At 41.6% G+C, this 22,034-nt stretch overlaps 1 protein-coding gene across 1 annotated transcript in view; it reads right to left on the bottom strand.

Annotated features, from left to right (window-relative positions):
- LOC118511408 overlaps positions 1 to 22,034 on the bottom strand; it is an 87,269-nt gene that overhangs the window by 57,733 nt on the left and 7,502 nt on the right. The window contains exon 2 of the mRNA XM_036054465.1: positions 765 to 884. The gene's annotated coding sequence lies outside the window, so the exon portion shown is untranslated. The remainder of the gene's footprint in view (positions 1 to 764; positions 885 to 22,034) is intronic.

Genomic DNA, 22,034 nt, shown 5'->3' with positions numbered 1-22,034 from the left:
GGTTTCACACTTCTTAAATATGTCTAACCGCTTGTCAGGAGCAGCAATAAATGCTCATCATCGAATAAAATGCATTGATTGTTTTGCAGAATTAATACTTCGATCGTAGCTCCCACATACCAACGGTCAACTCGATGAGCCCAAGACCGAAAAGTAAAATTATGCCAGTACAGTAACCATCGAATCGCCATGGGTACGCAGTCGCAAATTAATAGCTCTTATCAGTCATGAATATTTATGATGCGCAGCTGCGGATGCGACTTCGATCAAGCAAGTGAACGCCTCCCGCTTTAAACTAGGCAAGCAGTTTTTGCTATTTGTTTTGATCAATCGTTGCTTTTGCTGGGCCTTACATTCTTCTTTCCCTCGTTTTAACGCTGATTTGATCGGTTGGAGAACGAAAAGAAAAAGTGGGAAGTGATGCGAACACCATTAACGCACCACAACCTGATGCGCGTGTGTGTGTGTTGCCGCATTGCAATGCGTGTCTAGTGCGTATTCAGCCCACGAATCGTATCTAGCTGTATCCCACCCAGTTTTTTTTGCGTATGTCCACCTTAACCAGATTCCAACGATCGAACCCAAGAACGCGCACATCATCAAGATGCCAATCTGGAGCGAATCTAACTGTGCATTGTGTGCACCGGACGTCAACCAATGTCACCAAGAACGCAAGAGCATCCTGCACTCCGGTTAAGGACGGTGCAACATTTCGCTGACAGATCGGTAACGAAATGCGAGAAGTTCAATCGGCCATCACTTACCCAGATCGAGCTGGCTCGTCTTCCCGTGGTAGACTAGACGTGTCTAGGTGGTGTAGAAGCTGCTTTTTTCCGTCGTTTGCTTCCTCTTCTGAGTGATAAGCCCCCGGTACCGATGGGTGTCTGTGGAAAAATGGAAAATTGAGAGAAAATAAGATGGAGTTAATCATCGTGCGGTGACAGTTGAATCGTAGAAGTACAGCGCGCAGACAGTAAAATGTCATCGAATGGGAAGAGATAATTTCCTGCAGGTACACCGCGATAAGAATCGGGCTCGGATCGGTGGTTCGTTAGGGACCAATCAACACCCTTTATAAATAAATCATGCGAAAAGCAGTGAGTGGGCAGATGGGGCACCACTTTTACACCACTTAAATTGATGAGGTGCTTAATTCAAGTGGCTAATGTGAGCAGCAAACATGCAGCAGTTGAGTTTTGATAAATTAAAGAATTTATGAATTTTATTAACCCACTTTTAAGATGTATTACACGTTCGGTAAAAGTTTTCCTCTTACACACTAAAATGGCAAACAATCGCCTGCTTGGAAAAGTACCATCAATCAGAAGCTTATAAAGATAAAGATGAATGTTAAACCATGCTCAGCGACGCTTGAAATGTTTCATCACTTTTGGCCGCCAACCAACCAACCAACCAACCAACCAGCCCCACGATTTGTCCCTATCGCTGCACAATCTTCGCATTCCCACTTGCTGCAGTACGGTGGCGTAAAAAACCGGAAGGATTTTGTAGCTCACCGATGATCGTTTGTGTGACTTTTCACGCCTGCAAAAAAACAGCCTTTTTCGCTTCGATTGCTGTTGCAGAGTAGCAAGTAGCAAGGATCGCTGAAGAAATATGAAGAAAAATTATCATCGTTGCATCCACCGGGTGAAGAGATCGAGAGGAGCTGTCTGAGGTCTGAGACGGTTGACAAATGATCAATTAATATGCAATTCCTGCACGGGGTGCACTCCACCGATACACACACACACGCTAAACCGACCGCGGAATTCGCTAGATGCACTTATAAATATTCATTTGCCTCCGGCACACGGTAGAAAGCACGTATAATTATCATTAAAATATCATCTAGCAAGCTGGGCGATCGGCTTGGGTTCTGCAAACGCGGGTCGCGTATGTAACCGGGTGAGAAAACATCGGGTGTTTGGGGCAGGAGCAGCAGCAACACTGAAAAAAGCCGGACTCCCCAAAAGAACAAATCACAGCAGAACGAACCACCTTCTGCTAGCTTGACTATCTTCCTCTGCGCCAACGAAGCCTATAAGCTGTTGCTTGTCCTTGTCCGTGATTTTTATTGCCACCGCTTCGCGGATGCTTAATCGACAAAAATGCACCCTCGGTGTCTTCTTTGTGTGCAACGTTTTGAGGCAAAAGAAAAATCTCAATCCGTTAGGATCGGAAGATTACGGAACGCGGCCGTACGTATGCGGCCGTTTGCTACCGATCAAGGTCGCGCCATCGAGGATCGAGGTACAAAATCTTCGCCGAAGGGCAAAATTGCAGTGGCAAGTCGGCAAACCTCAAATGACTTTTTGAGATGCAGAACCATATGGAGTGTCTGTATGTGTGTGTGTGTCTCCCTGTGCATGATTACGATTTGCGAAATGGTGGCTATTAAAATTATTTAAACATTTGATATTTCTTGCGCAACTTATCTGTGCCGGCTTACCGGGACCGTGGTGGACGATCGGTTTGCCGCTGGGGGTGCGCTTTTGCCACCCGTGCTTTTTTTTGTCTTTACTCTGTGTCGGATGACTATCTGAGCCACTGAGTAATGGGTATTGATCCCGGCAGGCAAAATGCTGCATTCAAAGTAATGAAACTGGATGGAAGAAGGAACTGTTGCATGTGGCTTTACGATTAACGAATGAAGGAATTAATTTATTTGAAAAAAAATACTTTTATTTAAGGGACCGTTAAGCCTTTTACGATAAGAAAGCATTAGACGTTATGCACAGAAATAACATTAGTAGACTAATATAATTGTTGGTGCATATAGGGCTTTATTTATTTATTTATTTATTTGAGTATTTTCATACGAACTTCTAATTCACTTTTAACTGGTTCATTAGATATATTTTTATTAATATTCTATAATTCTATTCTCTAATATTAATATGATACAGTCATACTGTATTTCAGATTATATCTTTTCGTTCAAAATTAAATGAATGAAAGATTCTTCTTACATTTTCCTTTTGCCCTTCTATTCGTGACGCCAGGATACACGATAACACGACATCAATCATCTTAGTGTCAAACACCTCTCACGAGGCATGACATTTGGAGAGATCTGTCATCGTTGTGTCAAGCCGAACATGAAGATACATTTAGCCTAATGTTCCTTTTGAACTCGCTAATTACAGCTAAGTACTATTTTTAACAGCTTCGCATCTGCTGAACTCTTAACTTTAACTACTCTTGTGCTCCTAATCACTCTCTAGCTGATTAGTAAATCGTAAAAATACAGCTCGCATGACATCCTCATGCCGTGAATCCTTTGAATAAACATTCTAAAACGCTCGTGCCATCAAATATCAATTTTAAAGCCACTTGCCAGCTCACATAAATCCCTCACAGCAACCATTAAGATAGCTTCCTAACCACACTCCAACTCCGTTGCGATCGGCTCAACTCATCCTCCACGCTAACGATCCTGTCATTTATGTAACAGCGCCAAACGGGAACTACACCATATGATGGTTTACTTTATGGTACAGCAGAAACGACCGCAAACGCCGCGTCCTCGCCGAGCGAAACCAGAGCAGCGCTAGATTCTGCATCACCTGTACCGCCTACCGAAGCAAACCACACCAGCCTGGCAAAGCTGGCTGGCATCGTAAAGCAAAAAAAAAGCAACACCCCATCCAATGCTAGACCCCCATAATTGTAGTAACAAATTCGTACCATTTATTAAACGGTCAAGCGACGGGATTGGGTGAATGCAAATCCACACGCTCGCCGAGCAGTTTTTGCCAATGAATTCCCGAAGACTAGACCAGTTTTTCCGCTTTTCAACGCGCTGCCACCGAGCATAAATTCTTCCGCACCGTAACATAAATCAAAGCTCGGTATGCATAAGGGGGATGGAGCGGGCAGGGGGAGCTGTATGTTTGCTGCAGCCAGTCGGAAGGACTGGCCGCTAAAGTTGGTACGGCTTGCGCAACTGGCTCGCGCCGAATGCGACGTCCGCAGGTTCGGGCTGGAATGAGATCATTAGTCGACACGCCAACTGCCCTTGCCCTTGTGCGCGCGGTTGTGTCAGGGTTTTTTTGCTGCACGACGCGAAGGACTACCGGACGGAACCGCCAAGTGCATAGGCGTAATGGGAAGAAATTGCAATGTACCAACTGAACCTGAGGTTTTTTTCCCCGTTTTTCCCCCGCCCCGATTTGTCTACGACGCGCTGCACATCATACCTGCAGCCGAGGTTTGTGGATCGAGTGAAGTAATCACATGCAAACGAGAGCAGACTGATTTAGGATGGCAGGGATGAACAACCCAATGAACAAGTTCAAAATTGTGCCTTATAAATCTCTATTAATATGAGCCAATGTAAAACACTATAAAAAAATAAAAAAAGGATAAAAATAACGCTAAAACAAACTATAAATTTAAAAAATGTAAAAAATATGTAATCAAAACGTCTTTGAAATTTGTAATTTAGATCAATTGTTCTTAACTGAAAATAAAATTCTCGTATCATTCTCAACGATCAGAAAAATTGCTCACCACTGGATATGCGAACAAGCGCATCTCTTGCTGCACTGATTTGTGGCATCTGCAAACAACGCCCCAACATTGCCGTATGCAGATAGGGCGTCTGTTGGCTCCTATTTCTTCCTACCTCTCTCTCTCTCTGTCTCTTTCTAAAGAGGATTACGCCTGGTACACACACACACACGGCGCACCTCAGTGATATGCCGGAAGATATGCGGACTGGTGCCATGTCCGCACGACGACGCGGATCGCACCCTTCGTACGTTGGGAAGGATGCGGCGGTTAATTATGGCCTTCCCTACACGCACCGCTTGTCAGCTAGCTCGATCAAACACGCGCCCGGCCCCGTGATGTGGTAGTTCCGTGTGCCCTCTGTGATTTCATTGCTGTCATTAATAATCAGGTGACAGGCGGTAAGGTGATTCGCGCAACATGCGTTTCTTGAAGACGTTACGATGTTGACGTATCTCGGGCCCTCTCTCACGCGCTTCCTAATCGCTAACAACCTTCCTTCACGCATCAACGCATTATAATACCTTTCCACTTAACAAGGCTTGCGTCAATCGCAGCCTCCCAGAACCTTTCGAAACCGGATGCTGCCCCGAACAGGAAAGAAACGGAACGGAATCAAAACGGGAAAACGAGCCACAACCATTTGCTACTGTGCGGTTTCGGTGAGCTCTGAACAACCGGAGAACCAAACGCTCAAAGCAGGATGCGTCCCGATCGATCGATCGACCCATTACGACACGCACTTCATTACCATTTCCCTCCCGTACAGTGCCACTGCTTACCGTACGGTGTAAAACGTTTCCTTCCGCTGTTTTGGAACTGTTTAGTGGCTGTGGTTTGCGGTTGTGCGAATGCGGTTCATCATCAACAGTACCATAATTATCATGATCATCAGCGTCCAAGAGCAACATGCCGTAATAATGCTATAATCGATTTCAATTAGTTCCGGTTGATTCTTTTTTTTGGTTTATGTTTTTATTTTCCATGCCGTTTTGTTCGGCGATTGCATTAATTCCTCTCTCCGCTGGTTGGAGAGGGACTATGGGTCGTTTATTGTATGCTTTGTCTTTTTTCGCATAGTTTTAGGTTTTTATTTCTGTTTTTATCATTATAATTCAACTTTTATGATGATAACTGATATTTGATTGACAATAATTACTTTTTTATATCAATAAACTGTTTCCTGGTTAATCTACAACCAACTCAAATAATTTCTTATATGTTATTGAGGGATTATAAGGTTGTTTAGACCATTTTCAATCAAAACGAACACATTATCAATAATTTTCAAAGTACTATTTTTGTTTATTTGGTATATGCTTCTTCTTAATCCCAAGTGGTCAATTGCCAATCAACCGAAGATTGATGGGAGTTGTATAATTTTAGTAAGCCAGGTTTTATTTTTGTTATATTTTTAAACAAAAAATATATTTACAAACAAAACAAAACATTAAAAAATCATCCCCAACACATCCTTCATGAAGGTTTATCGCTTAATCTAATCCGCCTCAAGAACTATTCCACAGTTGTTAAGACAATTGCTTTTTAATTTTATATGCTGTCGAATCTTGCTTCGAATCACCGTCTAAAACCCGATCGGCCGATAAGAATGTACTTCTCCTCTTAAGAATGCACCACACATAAAGAAGGAAAGCCCACAAACGCACTCACACATCAGAGGCGAAACCGCCCAGCCGCCACAAATCGATCGCTATCCGGTTTAGAATTTAACGGAAGCTGCGCCAGCGATTTCTCGATCGCAAACCTGTGGCCCGCAAGCGCTTTTCCCAACCGCTGCAGCAGCGCGCATGCACCGCGATTATTCACCTGGGAAAGAAAAACGAAAACGCTTCTGAAAGATTGTCGATTACCCATCGTACTAGGCACCGCATTAAGCTACCCTATTATTTTATAGTATGCAAATAATGTAGCACGGTACGCGACGCACCCTCGGGTGATTGTATTGTTTTGTCCACTATCAGCCACACACACACACACAAATTCCCTTTTGAGAAATGCGCTTCCACACAAAGATTGGCATCGCTAAGGGATGCGCTCGGACGGGACGACGTGTTGGCTAATGCCCACCCGTAGGGCTTTTCCCGTTCGATGGAACACTCCCGTTCGCATTGACCTACGCATATCACGGGGAAAAACGTTCGAACCATCTTCAAAGCACCCGTCCACATTTTCCACCACGGCCAAGTACAACCCCTTCTTGGATCCACCAGTACCTAATTCCGAAACGGAATCGATCTACTCCGCTCCGTGAATGGTTGGAACACCACATGAACCGGAAAGGAGTTAAAGTTTTCCTTCGCCGGGCTCACTCGCCTCACTGCCCGGTGAAATCTATCTTATTTTAAGAATGGATGAACCGATCGTGTCGATGACCCTACGGGTACGGAAGAAACACGAAACTCCATGCTTGATTCGGTATCGTTCGGTACTTAAAATCAATCCAAAGAAATTCCCTCCCGTGTTTGCTAGTAAGTGAGATGCGGATGATGATGATGATGGTGGTGGTGGTAGTGATGGAAAGCTGCAAAACCCATGAAGCACCAAGCATGGTTCAATGAACCAAACGGTGGAGAATAATCCCGAAAAAAACTCGGCCCAAATGTACGTATTTCACGAGCTAAATCAAAACACTTCCGGGCGCGGAGGAAATTCAGAGAAAAAAAATCCAAGGCGGAAAATTCTCTGAAGAGAATGGAAAATAAGAAGCATCAAGAAGCATCCCTATCCGGCATGCAATACCCCAACACACAGCTAAGAAATAAGTGAAAGAACAAGCCACACCATTGGAAATTAAATTTTTCGATGGAAACGATCGTGTGTAATTGCATAGAAACCGAAAGACAACAGATGGTGAAGCGATCTTCTAAAAAGATTAATAAGAAAAAGCCTCATTCGGAAGTGAATGATTTTTTCCACATCTTTCTTACATTGTATCTGAGCTGATAGCTTGTGGAGAGCATTATAATTGCATTATTTCTTCTGATTTTTCTCTAATCAAATGAAGAGAAGATTCTTTACAAATAAACCCCCCCCCACCCCCCCCCGTCTCACTCAACCACCATCGTGTTCGTGTTTGGTTTTTGCACACTTCTTTTGCAGTGATAAAATTCCTTGCTTCCTAAGCAGAAACTCGATTCTGACGTCTAGCTAGCTGCCACACGCTGCATACGGTGGCTAATTAAAGGTTTTGATTAAATTTAGACATAACCACCTCCCGCAAAAGGAGATTGCGAGCGCATCGGCAAGCATTCTGCATTCTTTGCGTGCGATCCATCCGCGTAGCTTGATCCCGTAACGATCATGCTTCCCTTCCATCTAAGTGACAGTTGGGCTCTTGTTGCTTCATACCCTTATACACCGCCTTCGTATCGAGATCAACGGAACGCGCGCTGGCCCCTCGTGTTCGAACGGGGGGGGGGGGGGGGGGTGGGTTCGTCGCTTGCCGGTAGAAAGACTTGAGCTGTGTGGCGTAATTTTTTTTCTGGCTTTCTTTTTGTAGGACACTCACCATCCGGGATCACAGACGGGATGCTTTACAACGCACCAGCATCCGACGAGATCAGTCGAGCCAAGTGGCCGGTTTTTGATGCGCATACACGCTACACTTGTACCCACAATGTGTTGCGCGCGCCTTGTTTCTTTGCCCTTCGGGCAAGGAGTTGATACGGCTGATTGGTAAAGATTTTTTTTATCTCCCACCGTTTGTACGAAACGGAGTAGCAAATACTTCAGTCTGGCAATGACTGTTATTTCCTTTCCAATTCCCTACCACACCGCACGTGAGCACTTTAGCGCAGATTGGCAGCTTTATTGGTTTATTGAAGGTGCAATCTGGGAATGCCGAGAGGGCGAAAGATCACTGAACGCGTTTTAAATTGTATTAATTTGTTCGCTAGCTTACCGGGGATGGCACTCACTCTTGCAGAACGTTGACAGGGAACGATTTTAATGTCTGCCCGATCGGTTGCAATTTGCATCCCCCCAACCACCCACCCGGGCACGCTGACGCACGGGCATCATGAAAGAGACTTGTCTATTATTTATTTCTCATCCCTCAAGCGCGAACGCGAGTTAGCAACGAGCGTCGGTAATCGCTAAATCAGCATTGGGAGTGTCGTGTTGTATCCAACGCGACGAGTTATGCTGATGCGGCGATCGCTGCTGGGCCGTTTATGGGCCGATAACGGAATCGGCTGAATTCAATAAAATAGTTAATTTCAAGACACCGAACTGTAAAAGACTCTTTCTATCTATTCAGAAAGAAAAGTTTTAACTGGCGCCCGAATAGGGACCTGACAAAAAAATCAGCGGGAAGTGTATAAGTTAAAAAAAAATCCTATAAAGTTAGCCATTTAAAAATTGTGGCTAATCTCGTGGTTGAAGGAGCCATCATAATAACGAAGCGAACTTTGGGACACCGTGGTTAATTCCCGATTGCTGCCAGCGAGCCCCCAGTCATCAGAAGGATAAAAAGGAACATCTTGCTGTAGCTGCCCAATTTTCCCCCGAAGAAAAAGAAGTCAGATGCCCATGGAAATTAACTCAACCATACTGTAAGTAAAAACCTAAAAAATCCGAAATCAGTGAAATTTTGGTGTTTAATTAAATAGCTTCTGCTGTAATTTGTTAGTGGTGAATCGTGATCGTGACAAGTGTTAAGTGAAGTGAGCATTTAAAACACAAAAATGACCAATCCCAACACTGAAATGGTTCTACGATCTTTCGTGGAGATGGGAAAAACCCCTGACTTTTTGAGGGATGTTCCTATTTTTGATGGAAACCCAAATGAGTTGATGAATTGGATTTCGGATGTGGAAGATGTTTTTATCATGTATAGAGATCTTCCTGACGACTCTGTGCAGTTCCATCTGATCGAACGAACAATCAGAAGGAAAGTCCGTGGAGAAGCTTCCGATGTGTTAAATGCAAATAATGCAACATGTAGTTGGCATCAGATAAAATCTATCCTAATGCTTTACTATAAAGATAAGCGTGACGTGAAGACCCTGGATTATGAATTGACGTGTATTCGTAAGGGTAATTCGGAAAGCCTCGCCGGATATTATAGCAGGGTTAACCAATTGTTAGCCGCTATAATAGCACAAGTTCAAACTGACAGTAAGTACTCTCTGCATGCAAATGTCCACATAAACTATTTCAGAGAGAAAGCTTTGGATTCGTTTATTAGAGGTTTAGAAAAACCATTATCCACTTTATTAAAAACTGCTGACCCGAAGACCCTTAGCAAAGCATATCAATTTTGCATTGATTACTTTAATATGGACGTTCGATCAGCACCTTTTAAAAATCAATATGGAAATCAAAATTCTCTTAATATTCCCAAGCCAAGAGATTTAGGCTTCGAGCCTCAACCCCCTAGGGTAGCACCCAGAAAAATTGTTTATCAACCAGTACCCCCTCCTAGAGCAGCGCCTCGTCCAGCTCCACGATACAATTCCCATTACCTGCCTAATCAGCAATATACCCCACAGAGGCAACAGCCCGAGCCAATGGAGGTAGATAGAAGTATAAATTCACGTCATATTGACTATGGTAACAGACCCACATATGGCGAAAAAAGACCAAGACCACCATCAAGTCAAGAAGCGTGGGTAAAGAGGCAAGCTCACCCATTATATGCTCATCAAATGAATAAAAATGCCAACGACGCAAGGTATTGTCACGGACAAACAATAAATGAATTTGAGCTCACAGAGCAAAACAATCTTGTTGACAAATTACAAAACATAAATTTGCAACACGAGCATGATCCGTTGGAGGGATCAAGTCGCGATGGTCAGAACCATTTTTTAGAGTGGAAGATGAGTTGGTAGTTCCCAGCCTTCCTTTTATTTATCTTAAAACTACCATTGGAAACTTTCCGTTTTTAATAGACACAGGTGCTAATATTAATTTAATACATCCACAATTGGCACGTGCATATGAAATCAGTAAACCGTACGAATTTTCAGTAGGTCAAATAAGTTGTGCAAATAGTACATTTGCTCCTACTAGTGCAATTAATATAAATTTTTTCCATCCCAAAATTGATTTTGAAGATCGCTTTTTGTTACACAAATTTCACAATTTTTTTTATGGAATCATTGGAAATAGCATGTTGAAAACATTGAAAGCTAAAATTGATCTAGAAAATGACCAAATCACATTGAGTAGAAACTCTAAAAGATTCGTCATCCCAATCTCATACTATTCTCCACATAATCGGTCATCCCACAATTTGATCCGAACATCTCATCTATCCAAATTAGAGCTAGAAAAACTAAACCAGGTTTTAGATAAAAACAGAGATGCATTTTACAAACCAGACAGTAAACTAACATGTACAACCAAAGTGGAATGTGCAATACACACTTCAGACGATACACCTATCCATCAAAGAGTGTATCCATATCCTGCAGCATATGCTGACGAAGTAAATAAGCAAGTTGACAAGCTATTAGCGGATGGAATAATCAGACCGTCTCGCTCAGCTTGGACTTCACCGGTATGGATTGTGCCAAAAAAACCGGATGCATCAGGACAAAAGAAATTTAGAATGGTTATCGATTATCGAATGTTAAATGCTAAAACCATCTCCGAAAAATATCCAATGCCCGAGATAAATTATGTGATAGACCAATTAAAAGGAAAAAAATATTTCTCGACTTTAGATTTAGCTTCGGGATTCCATCAAATTAAGATGAAAGCATCAGATATTGAAAAAACGGCTTTTGCTATTAATAACGGTAAATACGAATTTACTAGGATGCCGTTTGGTTTAAAAAACGCACCGGCTATATTTCAAAGGGCTATCGATGATGTACTTCGAAATTTTATTGGAAAAATATGTTACGTTTATATAGACGACGTAATAGTTTTTGGCGATGATTTAGAAAATCATTTGAAAAATTTGGACACAATTTTGACAACATTAAATAATGCAGGACTAAAAATTCAATTAGACAAATCAGAATTCCTTCGCCAAGAAGTTGAATTTCTTGGTTTCATTATTTGCACAGAGGGAATAAAACCCAACCATAAAAAAATAGAAGTTATAAATAAATACCCTGTGCCCAAAACCATTAAAGATTTGCGTGCCTTCCTAGGATTAATGGGCTACTATCGACGATTTGTCAAAGACTTTGCCAAAATTGCTAAACCTTTGACAAACATTTTAAGGGGAAAGGGATCTGACACATCCAAAAAGAAAATTACATTAAATCAACAAGAAATCGAATGTTTCAATAAAATGAAGCAAATACTATCATCGAGCGATATTCTCATCTATCCAGATTTTAACAAACCATTTATTTTGACAACCGATGCTTCAGATTATGCAATTGGATCCGTTCTTTCTCAAGGTGAATTAGGCAAAGATAAACCAATTCACTTCGCATCAAGAACACTATCTAAAACTGAAGAGAAATATTCCACCCCTGAGAAAGAAATGCTTGCAATTTTCTGGTCACTACAAACTTTCCGCAATTATTTGTATGGAGCTAAACTCAAAATATTAACTGATCATCAACCACTTACTTTTGCCCTCTCCCAAAAAAAATACTAACGCAAAATTAAAACGTTGGAAAGCATATTTAGAGGAGCATGACCACGAGATTTTGTATAAACCAGGCAAAGGCAATGTTGTAGCAGATGCCCTCAGCAGAATAGTTTTCTCTATGACTGGTACGCAACATTCATCACAAACTAGTGACGATTTTTACATTATCTCTACAGAAGCACCACTTAATGCTTTTCACAACCAGATCGTGTTGAAAAAAGGGAAACCAAACACAGTAATTGAATATCCATTCCAAAATTTTAAACATACAACAATTTACTCCGAAATAATAACCGAATCATCTCTTTTACAGATTCTAAAGGATCATTTCACAATATCAAAAGTAAACGGACTTTTCACGAGTGAAGACATAATGGGAAAATTTCAAGAGGTTTATAGGAAGTATTTTGGAAGTCAGAAGCTCCTTAAGATTCGATTTACTCAAAATCTTCTGGAAGACATTACAGACGAAGATCAACAACGAGAAATAATCACGGCAGAGCACAATAGGGCACATCGTGGAGCCCAGGAAAATAAGTCGCAAATTTTACGTAAATACTATTTTCCAAAGCTGCTAGCCAAGATAAAAAAATTGTTTCCAATTGCTGTATCTGCAATGAAAACAAATATGACCGAAACCCTATCCGGTATCCTCAACAACAAACTCCAATCCCCGTACACCCTTTCCAAATTGCACACATTGATATAATGTTTCTCGAAAAACATTATTTTTTAACTTACATCGATAAATTTTCAAAATTCGCTCAAATTAAAGAAATTCAATCGCGAGCCGCCTTAGATATTGTTCCGGCAGTTAAAGAAATAATTACAAAATACCATCCTCCTAAAATATTAGTAATGGACGGCGAAAAATCTTTTGGTACACAAGATCTAATAGATTTTTATAAAACTCACCAAATCCAAATATATTTAACAGCTACAGGTCGAAGTGAAATGAATGGAGTAATAGAAAGGTTCCATTCTACCATATTAGAAATTTATCGAATAACGAAATTTGAGAACAACAATTTAACTATTTCTGATCTAATCGAGCTTTCACTTCACAAATATAATTCATCCATTCATTCGACTACTAAATATACTCCTTATGAGATAATTTTACCGTCTGTCCGTTCATCAGATATTTGTGAAAATGTTTACAAAAATTTAACAAAGAAACAGGAGAAAGATATTTCATATTACAATAAGAGAAAAAAGGAAATAAATATAAAAGAGGATATGACAGTTTATGAAAAAACCAGAGCCAGATTAAAACACAAGCCGAGATACAAGAAAATCAAGATTAACAAAGTAAACAAAAGCACTATAAACACAAATGATTCACGAAAAATTCATAAAAACGATATAAAAATAAGATAGCTAACAATACCGTCATTCTAACATCATTGTTCTCTTCTTACAGTTTTCTATTTGTAGTATGTACCCTAGCTGAGCCGAGGATCTCTATTCTGAAGGTAGACAACCAACCTATAGTTGCAATGGACGAAGGTTGGGCAAGAATAAGGATAGATAGCCATATTTACATACACCATTACAATTTAACTGCGTATAAGGGTTATATTCAAGCAATTAAGGACGATTTCGAAAAAATGAGCAATAATCAATTTTCCAGTATTATCCAAAACCAATTCGAAGAACTGAATACCATATTGAAAAGAATGCTTCCCACTAAAAGATTCAAACGTTGGGATTCCATAGGAACAATTTGGAAGTTTATTGCAGGAACACCAGATGCAAACGATCTTCGTGTTATTAACAAAACAATTAATAATCTCATCGATGACAATAATGCACAAGTTACAATCAATAGGAATATTAACAACCAGATTAAAGAAATAACAGAAAAAACTCGTAACGTAATAACTCAATTCAGATCAGAATCATTAGAAATTCATTCCATCAATATTTATCTCCACCTAAAAAAGATGATAGACACACTGCAGGAAATAGTTGATAGTATAGTTATGACGAAAGCGAATATTTTAAACGAAAAAATATTGTCAAAATATGAAATCAATTGTTTGGAAAAAAACCTGGCAGCAGAAAACATTCCGTTCGACACAACTCTAGAAGCGCTTTCCTACGCCGACGCCTCTATCGCCACCAACCGCCAAGAAATAATGCTGCTCATAAAAACACCCAAACTCGACCCAAGAACGTTCCGTAAGATAAAAATTTATCCAATCCTGTACCACGACGGCAAGATTCACCTCCAGTATGACAGATTCATAACTCACGAAGCAATCAGATACCGTGTTAGCACTCTAACCCCGAAAATCTATAAAATCAATGAAATAGAGTTGGATGAATCAGATTGCATTCCAAGATTAATGGAAGGTCGAGAAGCAGAATGTAACTTTACGAAGAGTCCAGCCAAAACTGAAATATTACAGATTAATAATCACGCCATATTGATTAACTCTGTAGAGAAATTTACACTCGTCTCCAACTGTGGTATAAGCAACAGAACACTTCAGGGATCGTTCGTAATAAGCTTCAACACATGCGATATTTACATAAACGACGTGAGATACTCATCCAAACTCACCGATCTAGTTGGAACGTTGAACTTATATCCACTCGACGGAGTGTTTATTAAAAGACAGCTGGAAATTTCGAACATAAGTCTGGAAGATTTACATAATCTGCACATCGAGACACGTAAAGAATTGGAGCACATTCGCTTACAAAACAACTCTTTTCAAATAACCTGGCCAACGATAAACATTTTCGGAGGTATCATCTTTCCTCTCATTATACTGGGAGTAGCATTGCTTTACTGGTTTACAAAGAGGTGCAAAAACACGCAAACGGTAGTCACAGTACATAATTCGTCACCAAATCAGACACCCGACTACGTCACATTTCCTAAACAAACACAGTGAATCGTGGACGTTCACATCTGAGGGGGGGCGAGTTAGCAACGAGCGTCGGTAATCGCTAAATCAGCATTGGGAGTGTCGTGTTGTATCCAACGCGACGAGTTATGCTGATGCGGCGATCGCTGCTGGGCCGTTTATGGGCCGATAACGGAATCGGCTGAATTCAATAAAATAGTTAATTTCAAGACACCGAACTGTAAAAGACTCTTTCTATCTATTCAGAAAGAAAAGTTTTAACTCGCGGTACCGTTAGAATTTTGCCAAATCTATCACCCTCCTCGTTTTTGTCTGGGTGAAAAACACGAGCACAAAGTACGTGTCGGAGGCTCCACATATCTCTCCCATCCTCCCTGCGAACCATCCGATTGATAAGCATCACATGAACTTCCGGTTGTAGTTTTACAGTTAATAGACAACTGGTGTGCAGCACAAAACATGGCCGGGCACAAAACTATAACTCCGCCGTCCGGCCGTGGCGTCCAGAATGTTTTACAAAACTCGCGATTTTTTTTTTTTTTTGCTGTCCGTGCTGTGCGGAAACATAATTGAAGGTGAAAAATCATCGATGCAAAGCGAATTCCGTGGAGGTGGAGATTTTTGCTAAGTGTAATCAATTTCACTCTGAACCTGTGCTCTATGATTGCATAACATGCGGGGCCTCCCATCGCCCGAAAATCATCCCTTTTATTTAAATAAAAAGCGAGAAAATGTAGGAAAAGCTGGAAGAGATAGTTGTGTGTGTGTGTTTTTTTTTTTTCAAACCTGAACCGTGAATAAAGATCGCGCAAACAATAGACGGTTGGTTGGGAGTTGCAAAGGCGTAGGGGTGAGTTTCAGCCGGGAAAATTCATGCTGTTCCCGTCGGGGAGCGCAAGCAATATGGTGAAATGGCATATAGTGCTGCGTATGGAGCGATCATTGACACCTGTGTGACTGTGGGATACGGAGAGAATGCGTTCCAACTGGATGAGCAAACGCGCAGCAGATGGATATGCTTGTATTTGTGTGACTGTATGTAGGAAAATGCGTGTATGTATGACCGAAGGGTGCTGAGCCGTGAGAGTTTAGATTGAAGATCGCGGAGCATACTAGATCAGTTCGCGCTAGGTGAAATGTACAGTGGGATTAGCAATTGAAGTGGTCAAAAATTTCACATTAAAAAATCTAAAATTTCAGCCTTGCCTAAGCAAGAATCTCAGAAAAAATGTTCTCAAATGATTCTGTTATGATTTTACTTAAGACTGACTCAAGATTTAAAAAATGCAATAACGAAGGTTCCATTTGAACCTAACATACATGTAAGCGAAAAGTTAAGGGTTATCTATATTTAAGTATTACAAACAATGCTGTTTTTTATTGTTATACCAGCATAATACAAACTGGTAACATGTCGAACTTTCATACTTAATTATAAATAAATTAATATGTAAGTTTCTATCAATTTTCTATTCGAAAGCTCTTCTACAGTTTTAGAGACGATGGCGTAAATTTAAAATATTCTTACTTCAATAATTCCCTTCTTATTTTTTTAAGCAAATGATGCAGCTTTTAAATTTTCTTTTCAATTGAATACTAAGTATTTTGCCTCGTTTTACTTCCACCCTTATCCTTATCAGCGTTTAAATCCGCCACCCATTATTCGAAAGTAAAATTTAATCACTCTCGCTCACTTGCGTCATACCGAACCGCACACTCATCAATCGATGCCGAAACCGCCGATATGTGGAAGTTGCGATCGGGCGCCCGCTAAACACTACCCCAATTCGTAATTTATACTTCACCTTATAAATAAAACATACGGCGATAGCTCAACTAATAGTAATGAGCGTGCGGTAAGCTAAAAGATAAAAAAAAACAAAATCGCTTCACAGGAAAGACGAGCTTGCGCTATTTGCTACTTCTCGCAAGGAAAAGGCGAGCAAAAGGAAGCGCCAAACAAATACTAATCTTAAAGTTCTATTATCGAACGCAGTGGTGCATTACCGGTTGTGGAAAAAAACACCTCCGCTAATGAAGTTCAAGCTTTCTGTTTCTTTTTCTTTCTCTAGCGAAAGATCAGTTCGGTCGATTTCGACCAGTGATGCCCGCACCGCGAACCCACTGTACATCCATCGCCGTGTTCGCTTCAGCAAACAGATGGCCACTCAGATCAGAAAGCGAAACACAGACGGGCGATCCATCCGGGATTGGGGCGGGTTGGTGCGAGCAACACTATAGTGTAATGTTTTGTATGATGTACGAGAAATGTAAAAATGAATGAGTAAAGCGAGATACAGAGGGGGAAAAAACAGGCAGCAGTCAGCCAGCAAGTAAAGATCACCATTGTGTGAAACCATTCCCCTTCCGATGGGCTTTAGCTCAAGCAAATAGAATAATAATCGGAACGGCGAAATAATAATTTTCCTGAGCAGCTTTCGAGGTTTAATGAACGATGCGCTGTGTTTGGTTTCATGAGATTTCAGATTCATTCTTCTGCTGCCTTCTCTATTTTCGATTCCTCCACATGTGCTTCATCTCCCGGGCAGCAGTTGTTGTAGAATACTGAGGGGGGTTTTTTTAATGAAAACCCATTTGATGGAATGCGCTCTATGCTATGGCAGCATAGATTGACCTCCCCGGTACTTGCTTCGGAGGTATGATCGAATGGCAAACAAACAACAGAAGGCAAATAGAACTGTACGAAAATTCAACAGGTGGCCAACGGATAGAATGCAAATCAAAAATCCCCTCCCGCAGCCAAGCTTGAACCTCAAGCTAGATTGATCGAGTACTGCAAAATTTATGTACGATCGGTTTTAGGCAGCAACTTGCAGCTATCGTACGGGATCAGTACTACAGCGTGTCGGATAAACGGTTAACCTTTTTGCTTTGGAACCGTTGCTTTTTGAGAATGCAAAAGCCTTCGGCTACCGGTACATCGGTTGAGAGGGTGCGTTCGATTGCAAAAGGCAGTTGAAGACTTTTCGCTTGCCAAATGGGAAGATTTGGAACTCATCAAAAGAGTAAAGGAACATTCCAAGCTCCCAAGTGATTTTTTATGTTAAGACATTCTAAAGCTCGCGACGAAATTGGACCTTAACTTCATTTTTAAGGGGGTGGAGGAGATGATTACACGAAAGACAAACTTTCAACGACTGTGTTGCTTACCATGATAATCATGATAAGCAGCGAAAAAAAACCCCGTGCCTTCACTAGAATAAAATAGAGACATTTCCTTTTTTCTGTTTACCTTTTTCCGTCCCGACAACAAGCAGTCTAACCTCCCAGTGAAAACTGTCCAGCAACCGCTTGGAAAAGAACTCGGGAAAACTATTTCACCGGTGCCCCCCACACACACACACAAAAACTCACTGAAACCTTTCCCTTATTTTCTCACGCATGCAATTAATTATGCATTTAATTTTCCCTATCGTGACCCGCATCTCTCGCTCTGTCTCGCTGTCCCCTTCTCGGTTGGTGTGATGCGCAACTACACTGCACCGCACGGTCGGGGAAAATTAGCACTTGAATTAAGCCCGGGTAAAGCCTGCCAGGCTCGGGGTTGGTCATGGCGAAAATGTTTCCACCTTGTGCCGGCGAGAGAAAACTTTGCGTTCCATTTTATCCCAAAGCCGAATACACCGAAAGCGCTCAGTCGGTCAGTAAAGTCATCAAGGCTGTTGCGGGCTTAGTAGTAGCCCCAATTTTGTTCACCTTTTCTTCCCTTGGCAGACCGCAAAGATCAAGCCAAGATCTGGCCAGTGCACCGGGAAAACAGGTGGGTCCGGTGGGTTTTTGTTTTCTTTTTCGGTAGGCGATCACGGTCAGCTGATAATTAGTCTGGGAGGAAAAGCACTTTTCATGCCTCGCGACGAGGGGTTCGTTTTTTTTAACCGATCGTTTAGGTCTTTTCCGTTGTAACTCATCCTAATTACATCCGCCCACCGGGTTTGATTGTGAATTTTAAAGCCACCGAAGTAAACAAAAAAGTTTAAATTTAAATGAACATAAGCTTAAAAAGCGACTGCTTGCTTCTTTTTAATGGCTGCAGCGTTATCGGAAGATTTATTTCACACTTACACGGATGCGCAGGTCGCTTGTAAGCGGATTGTAATTGTAGACCCGGTCGCGATCAGATCTCGATATTGTACGAGATGTTTTCCGCCCGACTTTTCCCCCGTCGGCTACATTTTTATTTAGTTTGGAAATATTAAACATAAAACAAGACATTCAACCCACGGCGCACTCACCGCTTATCATAGGTCCCAGATCTCGGGCACCCACGACCAAACCAATTGGCTTTAATTTTATATGCAATATTCCGTCACTCAATTTTCCCGGTGCGGGTACGGAGAACCTATCCCCAGTCCATCATTTCACCGTGGCCTTTTCGCAGAAAGTGAATCCCATTACACGGGCTTCTGGATAGCGAAAGGGCGCCTAGAACGATCCGCATACTATCTCCAACCCCGGGCGAGGTCATAATTCACTTCGCAGTTCGTTAAATCGTGGTGTGTTACCTTTACGCCAGGAGGGCGTGCAGCGAGAGAACTTTTTCGAAAATAATTAATAACAAACAACGGCTTCTTCCAGCGGTGCTGTACCGGTTCGTGGCTGCGATTAGAAAATCACCGAACCCATCACAACACCCCGTTCAGAATCGCTCCGCCGGGACCTTCGAATTCTGGTGGCGCGTCCATCCATATCCATAATTCATGCGCCCGGACATTGGAGGTTAGGTCCGTTCCGTTCCGCGCGGATGCATGTGTGTTCAGCTGGTAGGATCATGTTTAAAACATACACATGCCCGTACGGTTGCGGTGAAATGGACACGAACTTGGCTAGCACTTGGCAGGGTTGCAGTTAGCCAACGGTGATAATGCTTGTTCTTGAGCTTCAGTATGTTTCCCGGCCTGTTGCACTTTCCAAGCTGCTTCGCCCTTTTTTTCTGGAGGGGGATTTTGCTTTACGGTGCTTGTCCAGTCTGTCATTTTTATGTGCCTTGGCGGGTGAGCTTTATGATGGAAGCATAAAGTATGGAATGGAAATTAATTAAAATCTTTGCTTAAAGTTGAGCTCTACAAGGTGAAGGTGTCTGTGGTGAAGGCGTCTTTGGTTGGTGTAAAAAGAACATAGCGTATGCTTTTAACAGAATTGATTTTTTCTGCAGTGAATATAGACCACTCCAGATTGCTGAACGGATGATTTTTCTACCTTCATTTCTACATTCTTTACATTATTAAATTTTCTACAAACTTCATCTTTTGACCTTGGCAAAGGTGTATGAGCCCTGAGATATTATTCTATCCTTTAAGGATCTTCACCACAAGCTCAAGAGTTGATCTAGATTCTAGAAAATAGACTTAACTTCCCACAGAAGCTTTATACTCACTATTTATAATTTTGTTAAGCTTTGACGGAGTGAGGAAATCGAAAAAGGACAGTGGAAATCTGGTTGAAAATTGAGCATAATTTTGGCATCTAAGCACAGATTTGATCTATTCTTAAAGTCGGGTTATCTTAGGGATTATCTCTTATTTCTACAAAGACAGTGTGTAAGAGGGCTTCTCAATGAAGAACTTACAAGAAGTTCTTCCTAGTGGTTGTTTCACTATGTTTTATTTAATTGAAAACAATAACAAAATTGAGAATCCAAAATAATTGGTAGAAAAAATAGGAAAAAAAAACTTATAGCTTCTTTTAAGGAACCAAGTATCAAATCAGTCGCACTTATAGTTTTGCTATTAACTGCAATATCCTTTCACATTTTTGTTCCTCGATGGGTATCCAATCGACGACTATCATTTCACAGCTTCTCACCCAATTACACCTCCGCCTTAAAAATGTAAAACATAAAGCCATATTTAACATCTGATGAGCCATGAAAGTACTGTTTCCATCCAACGCGCACACGAGCAGCACTGGAAGCTGCACCAGACTGCACCATCGCAACGGTGCATCGAATGCAGCCCCGCATGCATTAATTTCGATGGCACACGCTTCAACCATCAAAGGGCGGACAAAAGTGAAACTGATAGCGATTAGCTCAACGTGTCACGCGATCTGCGTCTGTGTCTTTGGGTATGCGCACCCGACTCGAGATGCGTCTCCTTCTGTGGGAGTGAAATTACTGCACCTGCTATCCATCCTTTGCATGCACCCCTTCGTTCCCTTTATTCGCGTGCATTAATTGAGCGAACAAAACTTTACCTTGGGAAACGACAGGGCTGCAGTGTGGATAATCACGAAGACGATATGACTTTTTACTTTCCAGCTATTGATCGAGCGTCACAGTCGATTGAAATGGTTACGATTTCACTCCTTGTGGCACCACCAGGTGAGCGTCATCAGCGTCATTCATGATGATAACCAAGAGTTTTGTACGAGTTTTTTTTATTTTATCACAAACGATCGGTCATATGCTAATTTCGCTAGACAAGTGATTTGTTACAAACGTTTGTTCTCTAACTGGTGTGCGGTTTTTTTATGTTTTGTTTGTCTGGATATCTGGATATCGCTGAGTTTGCAAAATAGTAGCGAAAACAGGGAAACCAGTTTTGATCGCCCGACGCCCTGTTCTGGAATGCCCGAATGAACCGATCTTCACACGCACAGTCGGGCGAACGGAGAGAATTAAGAAACTGGGTCACTTAAGCATCTGTATCCCTGCTGATTTGACCCACCCGAATGTTCTCCGATGGCTAAACAGATTTAAAACCTGCGCCAAATGATGATTGACAAGACGCCCGTGATTAATTTAGGCTAGGTTTGTTGTTTCTTTTGTTTTATGTTTTGTTTTCTCTTTATCTGCTACCAACCATTCGCTCGAAACAGGTTCCATTACCAGAAAAGCAAAAGCAACGAAAAAAAAAAAGAGTATCAAATGGCGAACGAATGAAACGTCAAATTTTCGTCGTACGAGCTTTACGTGGACCGCCGCGAAAGAACACGGGACCACGTGCATGACCCATGTGTGTGCTGGATTCCTGCTGGCCCTTCTAAAAATTGACCGATATTTCTACCACCGGCCGGACGGTATTTCGTGCGTAATCCCGTCC

Source organism: Anopheles stephensi, chromosome 3, assembly GCF_013141755.1.
Source record: "Anopheles stephensi strain Indian chromosome 3, UCI_ANSTEP_V1.0, whole genome shotgun sequence".
NCBI classification, from domain to species: Eukaryota; Metazoa; Arthropoda; class Insecta; order Diptera; family Culicidae; genus Anopheles; species Anopheles stephensi.
The sequence above is the reverse complement of the archived record's forward strand: the minus strand, read 5'-3'. Positions and strand labels throughout refer to the sequence as shown.